The 21,534-nt window shown below is 42.3% G+C and overlaps 1 long non-coding RNA gene across 1 annotated transcript; it reads right to left on the reverse strand.

Annotated features, from left to right (window-relative positions):
* On the reverse strand, positions 1-21,044 carry LOC109193696. Its single transcript, XR_002056321.1, has 3 exons — positions 20,951-21,044; positions 6,422-6,427; positions 1-10 (listed from the first exon to the last, which is right to left on the reverse strand). It is a non-coding gene; the product is annotated as an uncharacterized LOC109193696 (long non-coding RNA).
* Positions 21,045-21,534: the final 490 nt, after the last annotated feature.

The raw sequence follows: 21,534 nt of genomic DNA on the forward strand, positions 1-21,534 counted from the left end.
CTATAATATTCTTCCTTGGCTTCTTCTCAATGCTTGTGCCTTGATAATTTGTTTGTGATGATGATGATATGATCTTGATGACTGATAAGATGATTTTATGTGTTGATCTTGATAATCTTGATGATTGTGGGAGAATCTTGATAATTGTGTGATGAATCTTGATGTTCTTGATTTTAAAGATAAAGCCTAATTTTGTGATTTAAATATGATTAGAGCCCTAAGTTGAATCGTGAATTTCGTATTGGGATATCCTTGGTATATTTGGGTGGGAATTCGCATGTTCGGGTGTTGATTATGTTTAGAAGTCATGATAGGATGTGTTCAATGTGATTCTCGGTTTTGATCCGTTAGTTGACTACGTGGTGTCGTCGTTTGCGTTTAAAAGTGTCTAAGTACGGTTTCGGGTTCCACAAAAGATCCCAAGACCAAAGTATTGAAAAAGAGTCAGTGTGGGGGAGGGGGACCCACCACCTACCCGATGCCCAAAAAGGATGTCACCGGCAGCGGGCAGACGATTGCCCACCGGGCACCCGCTGCCCGGAGACTCGTTGCTGGCGGGCAGCCTGCGGGTGATCCTCCACCCGCCGGCCACCCGCTGGATTTCTCCCACTTTGGGTCTTTGGCTTCCCCGTTTGATGTTCCCCAACCCTCGTGGTGTCCCAACGGACTCCGTTTGTCGTGCCTCAGTCTAGTTTGATGTTTCGGGTACCGTTAGTAGGATAAAAGAGTCTTGTGTATTGCATGCTAGTTGAATCGGTAACCCATTGGCCTAGGTGGAAGATGTATGAATACCTTAGGACTATTCTTAGTATGTGGTTGACTACGCATAAGTTTTATTTATACGTTTTCCCCCTCCCTAGTGTGTAGGGCTATGGTCGGCTGCTATCCACCGAATGTACGTGCCAGCGGTGTGTAGGGTCGTAGTCCCTAAAGATCATAGTCCACCGACTAAATCCCTCAGCGGTGTGTAGGGCTATGATCAGCTACGACCCACTGACTGAGCTCGCCAGCGGTGTGTAGGGTCGCAGTCCCCAAAAGAGGATCACAGTCCACCGACTGAACGCGTCAGCAGTGTGTAGGGCTGTGGTCCACCGTTGAATCCATCGATGGTCTATACAATTGGCTGCGGTCAAGTCCTTCATGCTGCGGTATGAGGTAGGGTGCTGTAGGGCCATGTTAGCACTATATGTGCTAACCCTCATGTTTGGGGCATGCGATTGGTCCCGTGGCGCTATTAAAGTATGCCTGTGTGACAAGGATATTGATTGAAGGATGATGTGAATGATATGAAAGTAAACTATGAGCTTAGATACATATGTATATGATGTTGTCTCTATATGATTGATTATAATTGTGGTTTTAAATCCTGGTTTTAAATCTAGAGTCTCCTAAGTATATATATTCCTTATTCAAAATCTAGAGTCTCCTAAGTATATATCTTCCTTATTCAAAATCCTGGTTGTCTCTAATCCTGGTTTTAAGTCTAGAGTCTCCTAAGTATATATCTTCCTTATTCAAAATGGTTTTCCTATATCTATGTATATATATATTTACCTAAATTGTATTTCAACGCGTTAGAGTGGGTTACCAGGATCATTCGCTGAACAGATATATTTGGCTTTCAGGCACAGATGATTAGCTTCCGGAGCGCGCTAGAAGAACTCGGGTTAGATAGTTAGAGTTTCTGTTAGAAATAAAATGTGGCTCAAATTGTGTGGCTCAAAGTCATAAAGACCACTCACCATGAAACTAGCGTTGTTTATCATCCATGTTTCACATCTTCACCTAATTTCTTGGGTCTTCTTACAATCACCACATTTGTCTCTACTTTTCAATGTATAAATAGCTTTGCTTGTTTTTGTAATCATACATCAATTCATTTGAATTCATTTATATATTCCTTCTTTTGTCTCCTTACGTAGACATGCATATATATATATATTTTCATTCTAATTCTCTTGTAAGAGATTAATATATATATATATATATATATATATATATATATATATATATATATATATATATATATATATATATATATATATATATATATATATATATATATTTTCCCAATTTAGTAATTTCTTATTCTGTTATTTATATAGTTTTCTTCATTTACATATTTTCCCTATTATTTAACTTCTATAATTCTCAATTTTCGATTCTTCGCTTCCGCATTATTCCTCTATATTCCTAACAAGTGGTATCAGAGCGCTTTATTTGAGAACTATTTTCAATGATGTCGACGGTCACTAAGTTCGATATCGAGAAGTTCGACGGGAAAATTAGCTTCTCTATCTGGAAAGTTCAGATGGAAGCCGATCTAACCCAGAACGGTTTGAAGAAAGCGCTAGCTGGGATGAAGAAGAAACCGACTGCAATGACAGATGAAACTTGGGAAGATTTGGATGACAAGGCACGTTCAACCATTCTTTTGTGCCTGTCTAAAGAAGTTCTACGTGAGGTAGTAAGTGAGACGACTGGGGGTCAGATTTATGGTCCAAGCTGGATGCGCTTTACATGGCCAAAACTCTGGCGAATACACTACGCCTGAAGGAGCGCCTGTACACAATCCGTATGACGGAAGGTACTTCTATTAAGTCTTACTTAGATGAATTCAATTCTATTTTATTGGACTTGGAAAATATTGATGTCATAATTGACGATGAGGATCGTGCTGTTTTATTGCTTGTTTCTCTCCCTAAATCATACAAGCATTTCAAAGAAATTATGTTGTATGGTAATAGTAGTGATACCCTTACTTTCGAAAATGTTAAGTCAAACCTATTGTCCAAAGAAAAGTCTGACTTTGAAATTAAGTCTGAGGACAAAGGTGAAGGCTTGACTGTAAGGGGTCATTCACTTGAAACAGAGAGTAGCAATAAAAAATCTAGATCCAAGTCCAACAAATCCTTTAAGTACTGCAAGAAGCATGGTCATGATGTGACTGAATGCTTTAAGCTGAAAAACAAGCAAGAGAGAGAAAAGAAGTCCGCTGAAGCTAGTGTTGTTGAAAGTGATTCAGATGGTGATGTGTTGTTATCTGTTAGCTCCGGTGAGAAACGGAGTGAAACCGAGCGGATTTTGGACTCTGGTTGTACATTCCACATGTGTCCCCACAAAGATTGGTTCATTTCTCTGGAACCGGTTGATGGTGGAGTTGTTTTGTTGGGTAATGATACCCAATGCAAGGTTAGTGGAATTGGAAGTGTTCAGATTAAAACTCATGATAATGTTGTCAGGACTCTTACCAATGTTCGGTATATTCCTTATTTGAAACGCAATCTGATATCATTGGGCACCTTGGAATCTCTGGGGTGCAAGTACACAGCTGAAGGTGGAGTTCTAAAAGTCATCAAAGGCTCTTTTGTTCTCATGAAAGCTTCTCGTTCTGGAAGCTTGTACGTCTTGCATGGCAGTACTGTGACAGGTTCAGTTGCGGTATCCTCATCAATGTCTGATGCATCTACTAGCATCGCACCTCTCGTCGAGCCACAACGAGAGTATTCCATTGCTATGGATCGTCCTAGGAGGACAATTAAAAAACCTGCTAGGTATGCTAGTGATGATGAAACCAACTTGGTTGCTTATGCTCTTTCAGTCGCATAGGAAGTTGATGGTGATCCATCCTGCTATTCTGAAGCTTTTCCTATTGCTAAGTTCAAGCAGTGCTTAAGTTTAGTCGGCTGTTCCAGTTGTTAATTCTACCATGAATTTGATCCAAGGTGGAGATTATTAGAAATAAAATGTGGCTCAAATTGTGTGGCTCAAAGTCATGAAGACCACTCACCATGAAACTAGCGTTGTTCATCATCCATGTTTCACATCTTCACCTAATTTCTTGGGTCTTCTTACAATCACCACATTTGTCTCTACTTTTTAATGTATAAATAGCTTTGCTTGTTTTTATAATCATACATCAATTCATTTGAATTCATTTATATATTCCTTCTTTTGTCTCCTTACGTAGACATAGATATATATATATATATATATATTTTCATTCTAATTCTCTTGTAAGAGATTAATATATATATATATATATATATATATATATATATATATATATATATATATATATATATATATATATATATATATTTTCCCAATTTAGTAATTTCTTATTCTGTTATTTATATAGTTTTTTTCATTTACATATTTTCCCTATTATTTAACTTCTATAATTCTCAATTTTCGATTCTTCGCTTCCGCATTATTCCGCTATATTCCTAACACTCTCCTTTCGGCCTACGTGCCTTAATGATGTAAGGACAGTATTTGGGGATAGATAGTTAGAACAACCTGTGCATCTGAGCTGTCCAGCTCAGATGTGGCATAACATCCCCGACTCTATGTTTAGAATGCTTCGTTTGATATCTATTTAATAGAATTGCTTTCGTATTATAAGATCAAAAAGTTTTAAAATATTCGGGATGTTACAGATGGTATCAGAGCCTAAGTTTGACCCTAGGATGAGACTCTTAAGACCAGACTTTCGGACATTAGGCTTGGACTCTATGTATTTAGGAACATAGGATTCAGAAATCATAGGACGCGCGGTGAGATTGTGAGTATACCCGACATCATATAACCCTCCCTCACTCTACCCTTCATTTAATTTAAAGGACTATCCCCTTCGCTTATCGCATCAAGGTAAGGGTGCAACACTCTAACTCAACATTACTATAAACATTGGCTCAGTAGATCAGCAGCATGGCACCAAATAGAAGACAGTCAAGAACTCCGGAACCCGCCACACACGATCCCCTGGCTCAAACTCTACAACAACTAACACAAGTCGCCCAAGCACTGAGCGACGTAGCTCTCCGCAACAACCGACCACTACCGCCTCCACCAAACGCAAACTCAGAAATCGCTCGACAAGTTTCAAATCATCGGCCACCCACTTTCTCGGGAGAAGAAGATCTCGCAATCCTTGAGGAATGGATTCGGACCTTCGACAAGATTCTAGGATTGGTAGACTGCCCAGAAGAATGTCGTGTAGAGATAGCCTCATTCTACTTCGGACACGAGGCAGACCTTTAGTGGATCCACGAGGGGCCCACTTACAGACAAGAACCAGGGTTCAACTGGGAAAACCTAAAAACACGACTACGAGAACGATTCTACCCAGCACACGTAAAGGCATCCATGCACGAAGAGTTCCTCCACCTGAAACAAGGAACGCCTACCGTCATGGGATACCATAAGTGGTTCCTCGAGCTAGCATGCTTCGCACCAGAGTTGGTCCCCACAGAGGCAACCAAAATAGAAAGATTTATATCAGGCCTCAACTTCGAAGCCCGGAATGCACTAATAGTAAGCGGACCCCGGACCCTCAACGAGGCTTACTCCAGTGCTGCCAATCTCTACCGAATCCAACTACTACAACGTGGGGTTCAGGAACAGATTCGTAAAAGGAACACAGGGGCTGGGGCACCACCTATGAAAAGATCGAGAAGCAACACTAACACTAGGCCAAGCAATCCAGCTGGCCAAGGGCCACCCCTGGGGAACAACGAAGCTAGTACAAGGAGCTTCCCTTGCCGAAGATGCAACAAGGACCATAGAGGCAAGGACTGCATGGGAAACCCCTGGCGATGCTTCAACTGTGGAGGAGAAGGACACAAGTCCTTCCAATGCACTCAACACTCAAACTAGTGCCCTACAATCATGGGTCAACGCGTGGGCACAAACAATCAAGGGAATTACAGTGTTCCCGGAAAGGTGTTCGTCATGAGCCGCACTCAGGCCGAACTTGAAATGAGGGCAACCTCGACGAAGAAAACATGGCCCCAGGAGACGAAGACACCGAAAACCAAGAAGACGAGTTCTGTTTAGGATAACTAGTGAATTCCCTGTAACCACACCCATAGTAAAGTTACTTGTTTAGATTAGCCACTTCGGAATTATTATAAATAAAGAAGCAAAATCAAAATAATTTAGCATAAGGAAAAGGACTAGACTACTCCGAAAACCCGCATCAACAACAAAGAGGTCCGGTCAAACCTTCTACCACTAGAAGACAAAAGAAGGAAAAAGCCAAAAGGGTGCACAACAAAGAAGACTAAATGTAACCAAAGGAGATTAAACCCTAAACCTCCCACTTATAAGCCCAAGTCCTTAACCACTAAACCACGAGTGTTTCTTGAAAGTGCAAGGGAACACTCCCTTCTTAAACCACTACAAGTCCCTAAAACCCACAAAATCCCCAAATAAAAAACCCTTCTTCCTCCTCCAAAACACACATTTTCTCTCTCCCTCTCTCTTCACCTCCAACAAACCGCCGACGCCACCCTCACCTCCGCAACCTGCCGCCGCACCACCAACGACCGCCCAAACACTTGCCGCACCACGCCCCGCCGACAGAACCGCCACCACGATCGGCTGACGACGCCGCCATCACCGCCCTGGGAGCCACCCGTCGCTCGCCCACTGCCACGCGACGCCCGCTGCTCGCCCGGCCAACACCCACTACCAACATAAACCCCTGCTCCGTCTAGGACAACACCCCCGCCGTCAGCTCCGAGTCACCACCGAAAACAGACCACGTCGCCGCCTCGTCGCCGGAAACCCCGCCGGAAATTCCATCGGAGTCTCGCCGGAAGGAAGCATCACTGAAAAACACCACTTTGGGAAGTCTCGAAATGCCGAAGAAGCCCGTTAGTACTCGAATCCCGGAATGGAACAACGCCGATTACACGGTAATCGGAGGTAAAGCCCTCGAACCCGACCAATTCTCTTCGGAGTTGGTCGATATGCTTAAATTTCAAGGGCTCCTCGATGCCTATCTCACAATCAAGGAGGATACGTACCCCGAATTGGTGAAAGAATTCTATCACCATTTGGTGGCCGTCAAGCGGGGTGATAAATTGGAAATCACCGCCAAGGTCCGAGGCAAGGAGATCATACTCTCCGAAGGCCGCTTGGCCAAACTTTTGAAACTGACCACCACGGGGGTGTCAGATTACGACCGGGAGGGGTGGATCGGTACCCAAGACACGGGGTATAAGGATTACCTCGGGTACCTACTCGGGAAGGAAGAAGGCTTCACCTCGACCACCCGGCCAAACAGGAAATGGCTAAACGCTGAACAAAAGATACTAGTCATGATTGTAACGGATAGCTTGTTGCCTACAAACAATAAGAGTAAGGATGTGGGAAGCCTGGAGTGTACCTTTGCCTACTTTTTAAAACACTAAGGTCAAGTTCAACCTACCGGCCCTTATGCTAAAACAAATGGAGTTCTGCAAGGCAAGCAACTGGCTTAGCCTACCCTACGGGATGATCCTAAGTTGGATCATGGAGAAAAAGGGGGTGGACTTAAGCCACACAGAGGACAAACCCGTAAGCGGGATGATTTTCACTGCCCAGAACCTCCGCCGCAACGACATCTACTACACCGAAGGGGGGCAATACATCACCCTCGAGGAGGTATGTCTAAAACCGAAGGAAGAACATAGAGAATTAGTGGACCAACTAGACATCTCCAAAAAGAAACTAAGAAAAGCAATGCAAGAGTGTAGAGGGCAAGAGGAACAGGAGGAACAGGAAGAGGAAAGCGAGCCTAACCCACCAGCCCCCACACAAGAAAGAGAAAATCCGGGAAGCCAAAATCAATAATCCATCAACGAGCGCATCCTCGCGCAGCTCACCCGGCAAAACCAAATCATGGACGAAGGGTTCTCATCCCTAATCCACGCAACGCGTGCATTATATCAAAGGGTAGCAACAATCGAGGCCATGTTGGTCACGCGTGGGGCATCCAGCTCAGGAGCAGGACACCAAGGTAGACCCAAAACCCTTTCAAACACCACCGCACCAAAGTTCCACTCTACCCCATCAACAAACGACACGTGGGGCCACATTTCCTAACCAGGGGGCCAAAGCACGTGACGTCCCGGGGGTAAAAGAATGGATTCATGCACCGGCTTCGGGGACGAAGCCTCTTGTAAGGGGGGGGGGGGGGGAGAGTGTAACACCCCGTGTTACGACCTCTAACCCAAACTAATTATTTAATTACTTACCCTAAAAAGAGAATTAAAATCCATTAATTAACTAAGAAGGGTCCACCACAGTCCATGGACCCTCATCCCTAAAACCAACCCCTTAGTCCTATAAGAAATAGAATTAGCAAACCCATAGCATTTAGACCCTAATTGGGACTCTTAGATATATAAATAGGGGCACAAGAGGCACCTAGAACCCACACCACAATAACTTCCACCACACAAGAATTCCCAAGAGTTCCCATAGGAGAAATCAAGAAAGAAGAGATCTTAAAGAAAAGACCCTTCATAGCCAAGGAATTTAATTAAGGCTAAGAGGTAACCCATGTATCAACAAAACCTATTTTCTTTGCTATAATCTTCTTTCTTGGCTTCTTCTCTATGCTCGTGTCTTGATAATTCGTTTGTGATGATGATGATATGATCTTGATGACTGATAAGATGATTTTATGTGTTGATCTTGATAATCTTGATGATTGTGTGAGAATCTTGATAATTGTGTGATAAATCTTGATGTTCTTGATTTTAAAGATAAAGCCTAATTTTGTGATTTAAATATGATTAGAGCCCTAGGTTGAATCGTGAATTTCGTATTGGGATATCCTTGGTATATTTGGGTGGGAATTCGCATGTTCGGGTATTGGTTATGTTTAGAAGTCATGATAGGATGTGTTCAATGTGATTCTCGGTTTTGATCCGTTACTTGACTAAGTGGTGTCGTCGTTTGCGTTTAAAAGTGTCTAAGTATGGTTTCGGGTTCCACAAAAGATCCCGGGACCCAAGTATTGAAAAAGAGTCAGTGGGGGGTAGGGGGACCCACCACCTACCCGATGCCCAAAAAGGACGTCACCGGCAGCAGGCAGACGACTGCCCGCCGGGCACCCGCTGCCCGGAGACTCGTCGCTGGCGGGCAGCCAGCGGGTGATACTCTACCCGCCGGCCACCCGCTGGATTTCTCCCACTTTGGGACTTTGGCTTCCCCGTTTGATGTTCCGCAACCCTCGTGGTGTCCCAACGGACTCCGTTTGTCGTGCCTCAGTCTAGTTTGATGTTTCGGGTACCGTTCGTAGGATAAAAGAGTCTTGTGTATTGCATGCTAGTTGAATCGGTAACCCATTGGCCTAGGTGGAATATGTATGAACCCCTTAGGACTATTCTTAGTATGTGGTTGACTACGCATAAGTTTTATTTATACGTTTTCCCCCTCCCTATGTGTTAATATGGGTTGCATGTGCTTGCTACGTGTTATGTGTGCATGATTGGCTGCGGTCAAATTGGTTTTTACATGAGCTGCGGTTCATAATCTGGTTGCGATCAGAAATACAGTCTCGGGCTGCGGTCCACCAATTGGCCCACGTGTGCTGTGGTCCAATGACTGAACGCGTCAGCGGTGTGTAGGGCTACAAGCCACGAGGAAGGCCATAGTCCACCGACTGAGCTCGTCTGCGATGTGTAGGGTTATGGTCGGCTGCGATCCACCGAATGTACGTGCCAGCGGTGTGTAGGGTCGTAGACTCCAAAGATCATAGTCCACCGACTGAATCCCTCAGCGGTGTGTAGGGCTATGATCAGCTACGACCCACTGACTGAGCTCGCCAGCGATGTGTAGGGTCGCAGTTCCCAAAAGAGGATCACAGTCCACCGACTGAACGCGTCAACGGTGTGTAGGGCTGTGGTCCGCCGTTGAATCCATCGACGGTTTATACAATTGGCTGCGGTCAATTCCTTCATGCTGCGGTATGAGGTAGTGTGCTGCGGGGCCATGTTAGCGCTATATGCGCTAACCCTCATGTTTGGGGCATGCGATTGGTCCCGCGGCGCCATTAAAGTATGCCTGTGTGACAAGGATATTGATTGAAGGATGATGTGAATGATATGAAAGTAAACTATGACCTTAGATACATATGTATATGATGTTGTCTCTATATGATTGATTATAATTGTTGAATGTGCTCATCCCTATCTGTCGAGTCTAATCCTGGTTTTAAATATAGAGTCTCCTAAATATATATCTTCTTGCTTCAAAATGTTTTCCTATATCTATGTATATATATATTTACCTAAATTGTATTTCAACGCGTTAGAGTGGGTTACCAGCATCATTCGCTGAACAGATATATTTGGCTTTCAGGCGCAGATGATTAGCTTCCAGAGCGCTAGAAGAACTCAGGTTAGATAGTTAGTCTCTCTTTTCGGCCTGCGTGCCTTAATGATGTAATGATAGTATTTGAGGATAGATAGTTAGAACAACATGTGCATCTGAGCTCTCCAGCTCAGATGTGGCATAACAACCCCGACTCTATGTTTAGAATGCTTCAGTTGATATCTATTTAATAGAATTACTTTCGTATTATAAGATCAAAAAGTTTTAAAATTATCGGGGTGTTACACGTCCAATTCACGCTCTCATCAGCCATTCATATAGAAGGTAGAAGAAGACCCTTCTCACCCAATGTTTGCCACACACGGTAGTAACCCAATCTTTAGAGACTATAGTAGATTGCCGAGGGCGGAGATCTGTGCGAACAGTAGTCCAAGAAGTCCCTTCTTGGAGAGCTACACTAGTGTTGTCTGTCTCGCTAACTCGCTCTTTACTGTACCAAAATTTCATAGAATACGATCCATTGATTCAGTTTCAAAGTGTTTCTTTTCAATATTCTTCTTAAACTCATATCATAAAGGCTTGAGAAAAAGATATGTCAGAGTAGTCGTTCTTAGAGTGTAGAGAGAGTTTTTTGTGATTCAAATGTTGAATATCATTTCTTGTTATTGTTTCTATAATCTTGAATCATCTCTTTATATATGTATATCTCTGACTCTTGGAAGACAAGTTATCTTAAAGATATTTCATGTAGAAGGTTACTGTCTTACCCTTTGAGGTATATTAGGAGATAAGGACTTTCTTGTAAAATAATCTCAAGTGGTGTAAGTAACTGCTCTGTCAGGTAATCTCGGATAAGTCGGTGTAGTCCAACGGCTAGTTTCCAAGGCTTTGATGTAGTGTCTATTTTGTCAGATAATCACTTAGCATACTAACTGACACTAAACCTAACTTATATGATTTTCCATAATAATAAAGTCAATTATAAGTTGAGGTTTACAACATTTAAACACTAACAAACACCCCCTTTGGTTATTATTTGTCAAAACAACTCGATTAAAACTAATACAAGTAAACCAAACAATAAAAACAAAGAGCAGTTACTAAAATAAATACAAATTATAAAGTCCTTTCCAAAGGACAATTGTTCAAACTTTACACATCCAAGTAACTAAAGCACGTAAAATAGTGCGGTATGATCTGTAAACCAAGTAAGCAAATAAGTATCTAAATTAAAGTAACCAATTGTCTAGAAATTACTCCCCCTCAATACGATACAGAAATGCAGCTAGTTCCTTGGTCAGTGAGTAATGATGAGCAGAGGGGATCTAGTTGTATGTGGACAACCGGTGTAGGATCACATACTTTGAACTTAGGTCAGTATTGTAGATTACATCTAGCTGAGCTGATTGTTGATTGGCCAGTGAGAATAGATTCCTCCAGTTTGTAATATGCTCCCCAGGTTTTGCCTTAAGTCCATTAAAGTTATTGATAACCTCTGGCCGGCATGTCCCTCGGATAAAGACTTTGTAGTGCTTTAGACTGGTTGGATCACTGATTGACTCAAAAAGGTTGCAGTAAACTCACTAATCAGCAGTTTAGAAAGATTATGACACATGAGTTTCCTCAGTAAGATAATCAGTCATTTCCACATAAGTTTCAGAAAGATTAACAACACCAAAAGTATAAACAACTTATACAATATTTGATTTCTCAAATAAAATACAACCCCGGCCCAAGGTAACTAATATGCGATGATGTGAAGAAAACAAGATACATCCAAAATGAGCAAAAAACTAAGTTAGATTCGCTTCACCTTGTAAAACATCTTTAGAATATATTATTTGAAAAAACCATTGATATTCAAAATAGATATGGAGTATGTAATTTCTTTTCTTTTCACATAAATAATTTATAAACAATATATATTGTAACAACCCAAAATTTATTTTCCTCATAATTTTCTATTTTAGAAAGTTTCGAAATAAAATTATTTTATTCCTACGATGATTCTTGGCTAAACGAGTAAATAAAATATTTTAAACTCTTTCCAAAATTATTTAGTATAAAATAATTATATATTTATTTATGGTTTCAAAAAAAAAAAATTCTATTTTATAGAAATATTTATTTCCTAAAATTTTAACCCAAAAGTCTATATGAGACGAACCCGGAAAGCCATTTTACTTGTACCAATTCCCTTAACCCAACTGATTTTAAATTCCTAGTCTAAATGATTTTATTTGAACTCAAAAATATTTATGACCCAATTTCCTGACCCAAACTTTGACCCAACTTACACATTTTACATAATAACCCCAAATCTGATTTGGGAGACCTAAAACCCTAGCTATATGTAGTATGATGCACTGTTCACTACCTCCATTCCACTCAACAGCCAGCCTATTCAGTGTCTCTCCACATCGTAGCTCATCTTCTCCATCAATAGTGGCAACAACACCTCCGTCCTTAGCCATCCTCACCCTCATCAGCAACAAACTAGAACAATCCAACAACCAACTAATATTATCTATTAAGTGATGATGATTAGATAATATTAGTGATGGGTTAAAAAGGGTGATTAAGAGATAATAATGGTGATTAGGGGATTAATGGTGTGGTTGCGTTGATTAATGATGGTGATGTGATATTGAGCTAATGATGATGCAATAATTGGATTAGGATGGACTTAGGGATATTGGTAACTAATATTTATTTATAAAGGGCATTTACAGATAGTAATATGCTAATGTTATGTTAATTAATGGTGATGATGGACGATGGATTATGGTGTAGATGATGATGGGGTTTAATTATGGATAAATGTTTATGATGATGGGTTAACAAAAGTGAATCAGTTCAACTGGCAAGGCTTGCGTATGTCTTTTCGAGAAGTCTAGAGTTTGAATTATTCATTAGCTTTTAATAATATAGTTTTAATTGTTATCTTTGATAGTTGTGTCCCGTTAAAGTAGCTAGCTTAGGAATTGAGCCTAGATCGGGTATTGACATTTGGAGCTCAGCTTGAGGTAAGTATCTATGTCCGTTTAAAGCTATTTTGCCCTAAACGGGTTATTTATCTGATTTGTATTCTTAAATTATATTGGAAATATATTCTGGTTTAAAAGTGTGATAAATAACAAATGTGTATATTGTGGTGTTAACCTATGATTTACAAATTATGAATATGTGGACATTTATATATGGGGTGTATTATAGAGAAGTATATGAGCGCGAGACTACATCTATTTTGAGAGATATAAATTATATTATAATTGGAGGATGAATCCTATGTATGATATAAACGCTATTTTGAAAATGTATATCTATTACTTGAACCCTACGATGTTTTGGAAACTATGATTTGAATAGCCTACAGACAAATGATAATGTTTATGAAAATCCATTTTTGGATAACTTCTCATTTTGAAGGAAAATAACTATATTTGTTTTGGAGGAAAATAACTATATTTATTTTGGAGGATAAGTGAATATGATGGATGATTGTGGATTTGTGGACTTTGGTCCTAGTGAGGGCTCCGGCCCTATTTTGATGAATTTGTATCTGGTAGAAAACATCCTGGATACCTATTATATGTGGAGTAGCCTGGTAGAAAACATCCTGGGCTACTTGGACTAGTTACTACTCTTTTGGGTGGTGGAAGCCCATTAGGGGGTGTGCACACTTAAGGTTTTAGTCCTTTATCCCACGAAAGGGACAAACTTGTGGAGTGGCCGGTAGAGTGGATTACCGTGTCGCTAGGGCTTAGTTGATCTAAGACCCTTCGTCCCTTTCACCATATATATATGAGAGTATATGGATATATGAAATCTCGTGAGTGATGGTTATGATATTCCTCCATATGTATATGTGATACTTGGAGAAATGATTTGAGAAATATAATTTGAATTCCTCCCTACCTATGATTAGTGATGACAGGATAATGGTGCTGGCACCCGACCTGGATCATAAGCAGCATCTGACCCGACACCACATGGAATGGTGCTGGCACCCGACCCGGATCATAAGCAACATCTGACCCGACACCACATGGAAACCCAATGGGCAAAACTCCAACGGGCAGAATTCCAAGGGCTGTCACCTTTACTGCCATTGAAGCCACCATTGATGTCACCATTGATGAGAGAGAATTAAAGGCTTAGCTCCCCATTTATGCTTCATGTTGTTACCGTTAGCAGCTTTTGTATAAGTAGGGGCTCCCCTCAGCTTGGAGGGGGACGTTCAATACTCTGGACAAAGACATTGTATTTTCTATACTGAGACAAAAGCAATACAACTATTGTTACTCTCTTATAGTGTTATTATAATATTATTATTACCGGTAACATTATTACCGTCATTGGTGCTTTCATTGAGAGCCTGAGTCCAATACTCAAGCAGGCTACGACACACACAACTCATTCCTCTTTCAACAGCAAGCTTGAAAGTATGGTATCCCGCAGCTCCCATGGTTCCCACAACGTGAACAATGGCAATGCCTCAGGTGACCTCCGGGACAAACTCACCAACAATCGCGGGGGGGACCTCCGAGAACAGCTCAACAACGGGAGGCCCGGGGACCTTCGAGACCAACTCAACAATGGAGGAGTGAACCCAGTCGTGAACCTCCAGGCGACCATTCAACAAGCAGTGACGGCGGTGCTAAACCAAGTGGCGGTGGGACTGCAAGGCCAAGTGCCCCCGCCGCGGCCCCAGGAAATAGGGGTGCAGACCCAAAGAAGTGGACCGGCCAGACGACAACCACGCCCTTCCCAATCTGCACCAGAACGATTGGGACAGAGGGCGCCCATGCGGCAAAGATTAGGATCACGGGTCGAGGGATCCTCTACCAGAGGTCCTCGCCAACACGAAAATAGAGAAGCCGAGAGATCACCCACAGAGGAGGCGGGCGAGTCTCGGGAGCCGACCCCACGCCAACACGTTGATGAGTCGGCCTTACGTCGACACTTGGAGGAGCGACGCGTCGAAGAGCCGGCTCGGCGTTGGCACTCCGCGGGGAAGCGACGCGTTGATGAGCGGGTTCCACACCGACACTTGGAGGAGCGGCAGCCGGCCCCGCGCCGGCACCCTGATGAGTCGGCCCTGATCGAGAGGCTGCAGAGAAGAATCGAGGAGTTAGCAAGAAGGGTGGAGGCAAGGGAGCAGTCGCCGGAACCCGAGGTACGGATGGCAGCACCATTCTCCCCAAGCATTATGGACGTACCTTTGCCGAGGGACTTTAGGTTGCCCGCCATCAAGGAGTACACGGGGGTCACTGACCCACGTATCCACATGACGAGGTACAAGGCTGCTATGGTAATGATCGGTGCAGGGGATGCCATCATGTGCCGAGGGTTCTTGTCCACCCTGGATGGAGCGGCCCAAGACTGGTTCAACACCATCCCAGATGGGTCGATCCAAAACTTTTGGGAGTTGTCCAAGAGCTTCCTGACATATTTCTCCGGTAGCATACAGCGTAAGAAACCCTTCTCTCACCTCTGTGTAGTGAAGCAAGATAGAGGCGAGAGCCTCAAAGACTTCCTGATAAAATGGAAAAAGGAAGTTAATAATGTCTACGACTTCGACTCCATGGAGGCGATCACGATATTTATCCATGCCTTAAGATCAGGGTATTTCCACAAGCAGCTGAACGCCCACCACCCCCGCTCTTACGAAGATCTGATAAGGACGGCTAGCCGCTATGCCGAAGCAGAGGACGTCGACAGGAAGAAGAAAGACGAAGAGGATGGTAGGAAAGGTGGGAAGCCTGGGAAAGCGGGTCCGCCAAGCCAGGCACCACTCTCGAACCACCCGACCGCAGGGAAAGGCCGAGACCACGAACGACCTCGCCTGGTCCCCTTGCATAATTTAACTCCTCTTACCCATCCCGTCAGTGTCATTCTAAAGCAAGCTGAGGAGATGGGAATGGTAGAATTCCCCGAGGAGTGCATGAAGGTCTCCCCGAAGGCGGACCAAACAAAGTACTGCAGGTTTCATAGGCAAACCGGCCACGATACGGATGAGTGTCACGTTTTGAAGAGACAAATAGAAGAACTCATCAAGCAGGGCTACTTCCGACATTTCATCAAGCGATCCAAGCAGCAGCAACAGCCGCAACACAATCCACCAAAAAATGTCTGGAGGAATGAGGATGGCACAGAGTCGTCCACCTCGAACGCCAAAAAAATAGAACACGACCAAATATCTGAGCAGACGACAAAAGAAGCACATCATACACTTTATCTATGGTGGACCCGCAGGGGGTGACACGCCAGCGGAAAGAAAGAAGTGGAGCCGGCAGCTATACGTGGAAGAAGTGGTGAGTCTTCCTAGAGAAGAGAAACAGAGACAGGAGGCCATCACCTTCTCTAATGATGACCTCCCAGAGGGCCCGTTACCCCATCATGACGCCCTGGTGATTGAGATGGACGTTAACAATGTCATTGTCCGCCGCATCTTAGTCGACACGGGAAGCTCAGTCAATGTGATGTATTACGATGCCTTCACCAAGTTAGGGATACCTATGAACCAGCTCAAAGAAGTACGTACCCCACTCTCTGCATTTACGGGTGATTCAGTGGAGACGGAGGGGTTAGTGGTCTTACCAGTGGAGATAGGCACGAGCCCAAACATTCGCAAACTTGACGTGGAATTCATCGTGGTAAGACTCACTTGTGTGCACAACATCATTTTGGGGAGACCGGCACTGGAGGACCTCAAGGCCATACTGTCGGTGGAACACTTGTGTATGAAGTTCCCTACTCCGAGTGGGATAGGAGTCGTCAGAGGACACCAGTGAGCAGCACGCAGTTGTTACGTAAAAGCATGCAAAAAGATTGGCGAAAAGGACCTACGAGTCCACAGCATCTGCAAGGATGATCGATAGGGTATGAAACTCAGAACATTTAATTAGATATTATAACTAATACTTTGCAGTCGAGGTCCGCACAGACCTGTAAACAATATTTTGTAATCATGGGCTGCCCAGGTTACTTTGCTGAAATAAAAGGTTCTCAACACCACATTCGATCAACCAAAAGCCGGCCGACGCCGCATTGTAAAAAAAAAAAAAAAAAAAAAAAAAAAAAAAAAAAGAAAAACCAAGGCCGAGGCGCACGCCTCGGTACAGCGCGGGCAGAGGCGATGCCTCGGCCCAAGGCACGACTGAGGCGGCGCCTCAAGCTAAGCCGCAAAAAGGCCTGAGGCACGCGCCTCGGCCAGCGCCCACGGCTGAGGCGACGCATCGGCCAAACCCGGCTAAGGCTACGCCTCAGCCGAAAAAAAAAAAAAAAAAAAAAAAAAACAAACAAACCAAGGCCGAGGCGCACGCCTTGGCCCAAGGCACAACTGAGGCACGCGTCTCGGCCAGCGCCCACGGCTGAGGTGACGCCTCGGCCAAACCCGGCTAAGGCGACGCCTCAGCCGAAGAAAAAAAAAAAAAAAAAAAACCGCCAGGCGCAGGCCTCGGCCTGGCCAAGGCGCAGCACCTCGGCCACCGGCTGAGGCAGCGCCTCGGCCGGGGCCTGAGGCGCACGCCTCGGCCTAGGGCATGAGGCGCACGCCTTGGCCGGGGCCTGAGGCGCACGCCTCGGCCTAGGGCCTGAGGCGCACGCCTCGGCCAGGCTGAGGCCCGCGTCTCTGCCACTGGCCGAGGCGGCGCCTCAGCCTGTCCGTAAAAAAAGAAGAAAAAAAAAAAAAAAAAAAGGCCGGAGCTCGCCTCGACCACGACCGGCCGAGGCGCACGCCTCGGCCACGATCGGTCGAGGCGTCAAGGCGCACGTCTCGGCTACGATCGGGGCGCACCCTCGGCCACGGTTGGTCGAGGCGACGCCTCAACCGCATCGGCCAAGGCGACGCCTCGGCCACGATCGACCGAGGCGCATGCCTCGGCCACGAACGATTGGCCGGGGTGCACGCCTCGGCCACGATCGGTCGAGGCAACGCCTCGGCCGTGATCGGCGGAGGCACGCACCTCGACCAGCCTAAGCCGCAGCCCGTCTCGGCCAGCATAAAAAAAAATCATGTGTGATTTGGAAAATAAGATCACATACTCGGGATCAACCGGGATTCTGCACTATATCAAGTAAATTCAGTCTTACTCCCTAGTCAACTCAAACACATCCGTAGACTCAGGAGTAGGTGGGACTGGTGACAGGATAATGGTGCTGGCACCCGACCCGGATCATAAGCAGCATCTGACCCGACACCACATGGAATGGTGCTGGCACCCGACCCGGATCATAAGCAACATCTGACCCAACACCACATGGAAACCCAACGGGCAAAACTCCAACGGGCAGAATTCCAAGGGCTGTCACCTTTACTGCCATTGAAGCCACCATTGATGTCACCATTGATGAGAGAGAATTAAAGGCTTAGCTCCCCATTTATGCTTCATGTTGTTACCGTTAACAGCTTTTGTATAAGTAGGGGCTCCCCTCAGCTTGGAGGGGGACGTTCAATACTCTGGACAAAGACACTGTATTTTCTATACTTAGACAAAAGCAATACAACTATTGTTACTCTCTCATAGCGTTATTATAATATTATTATTACCGGTAACATTATTACCGTTAAGTGATATATATGTTTATGAAAGGCTTATGAGCAAGTCTATACTAAAAATGATTATTTGAGAATATCTATGTCTTGAGATGAGCACTTGATGAGTAAACTATATGCTGCTATGAGTTACTCCATATCTATATTATGTATACCTTGTAAATGCTGATTAGAGATGATTGTTTATATAAATGATTATTGTATTTTAAAGTATTATGTGAGAAAGCTTACTTCGAATCGTCTATACTTATGTTTATTTTGAAAATGAGAAAGAATGACTATGTATTAGTTATACCATTTTGGGAAGTGCTAAGTATTATTATTTTGGATCTCGATTAACTTGTATAAAATGTAGTGTTTTTCTGACTAGAGTGTGTATGGCGTTGGTGCCTAACCTACTTTTGGAAAAATTATTTTGAGAAATGATATAATACCTATTTTTGGGTGTGAGTCAAGAATACTTGACTAAATGTTTTCTAAATGGTGATCTATTCAAGTCTCAAAATTTATTGACAAAGTATAACTATTTTTGAATTATAAATGTATTTATTTTGTAGCGCGGAGTAGAGCTTACTTATCATTTTATGCGAATTCTGTTGTTTGTGTTTTTCCTAAATCTTTTGTTTTCAGGAGATGAAATTAGTGGCTTGCTTTGATAGCGCGGTGTAGAGTTCGTATGCTTTGTAACAGAATTTATATCTCGAGAATTTCTTATGGTATAGTTGAATGGATTAGAACTTAGACTGTTTTATAGTTAGTTGTAATCGGATTATTCCACCTTGTATTTGGATTGTATATAGAAACTTTGTAGCCAGTGCATTTGGGTTTAAAATAACCCGAGTGTGGCATAACACCCGGTGTTGGTTTAGCTTCCGCATATTTTGAGAAATATTTTCTTTTTATTCTTTAGTTTCTATACTTAAAATTTGGGGGTGTTACATATATAATAATATAATTTATCTCAATAAAAACTCACACATACACGTAAATATATATATATATATATATATATATATATATATATATATATATATATTTGAGAAACCCACAATTTAACTTTAACCAAATATCAAAGACACAATTTCAAGAGGCTGAAATGGTACTAACTATCTAACATCGCAGAAATGGTACTAGCTATCTAACATCTTACTCTAACACCCCATGTTCTCATCATTCATACAGATTATATTTCCCAATTCTATGGTTTGCCTGGGTCTAAAAACCATAATGAAAGATTTAAAAAAGAAGAATAAAACACACATGATGAATCTAAAAGACTAACAACACGTTTAATTCATGGAATATGCTTAGAATGGTATAGAATTCCTATGAGTATGCTTATTCCATCATTTGGTAAGTTTATAAATTCTTGAAAATACTATTCTCAAAAATATGATATCCTTGAAAATAAATATATTTTATTATATAGGGTATTTCTATAATTTGAATGCTTACGTCATTTCTATTTCTAAAACGAACCAAAACCTAAATACAATTCCTAAAATATATTCATTGTTGGAAATTTATATAGTAATGAAGATTAATGTTTCAGACGGACTACCATGAAAGCTTAAATAATATTTGGAGTTGTGGAGTTATAAATATTATTTTAGTTTGGTAGAAAGTAAGTTGGGAAAAATGTTTTGAAACCGAAGTTTAATGATTCATTGGTGTTAACAAATCGTTAGTTTTAAACGAATCAATGCTTTCGGTGTCCATCAAATCGACAGGCATCTGCTTTGTTGATTTGGTGTGGTTATGCATGCAGTATGCATGGAATGTATATGTGTATCCTTTTTTACTCTTTGCATGGTCACATGCACTCAAGTAAACCATAGGTATATATATATATATATATATATATATATATATATATATATATATATATATATATATATATATATATATATATATATATATATATATATATATATATATATATATATATAGTGAAAGCTTCCCGTGCGGTTGTGCGGTTATTAATGTGCGTGAAATTTGTACTCAATGTGCGTGAGTGTTATGTCTAATGTGTCTGAGATTTGTACTTAATGTGCGTGAATGTGTAAAATGCAGTAGAAAATATGGATATCAGCTTCTTCCCCATCCCCAGTAGCCATTACCCCCTCCCTGATGATGATGATCCATGTTTTCGTGCAGTTGAAAGGTTCCCATCCACCACCACCCAATTTCCCGGCCGAAATCATTGTTTTCTACTCTCCAAACCCACTGTACTTTTCGTCTCAATTCAACCACCGCCATGATAACCGCCCCAAACACAATATAATGGTTTTGTAAGTGCCCTGAATAGTGAATACCACCATGGAAACCCAATCTGGACACCGTCTTTTGAATGGAGCGTTTGGGAGTATTATTTTCGAGAACTACTCACGCACATTAAGCACAAATCTCACGCATATTAAGCACTATACTAAAGCACATTAAGTACAAAACTCACGCATATTAACATGACGCACATTAAGTACAAATCTCAGGCATATTAAGCACAACCTCACACACATTAAGTATAAACCTCACGCACATTAGTCCACCGCACAACCACACGGGAAACAACAAATGCACCTGATCCCTTCCCTATATATATATATATATATATATATATATATATATATATATATATAATTTATTTATTTAATAATATTGTATGCATATGAAAGTTCATAATTTAATTTGTTAGTTACGTAAATATTATTATACGTAATTATCTTTTCCCATGTGTGATATATTAGATAAGATATATCTATTGGAAGTTAAGTTTTAAATTTAAATAATTAACTTCCATGTAAACTTCTCCAAACTGATTTTTACATCTATAAAATCTGGAGAATCATCTGAAAAACACA

Source organism: Ipomoea nil, unplaced genomic scaffold (genome assembly GCF_001879475.1).
Source record: "Ipomoea nil cultivar Tokyo-kokei standard unplaced genomic scaffold, Asagao_1.1 scaffold1900, whole genome shotgun sequence".
Classification (NCBI taxonomy): Eukaryota; Viridiplantae; Streptophyta; class Magnoliopsida; order Solanales; family Convolvulaceae; genus Ipomoea; species Ipomoea nil.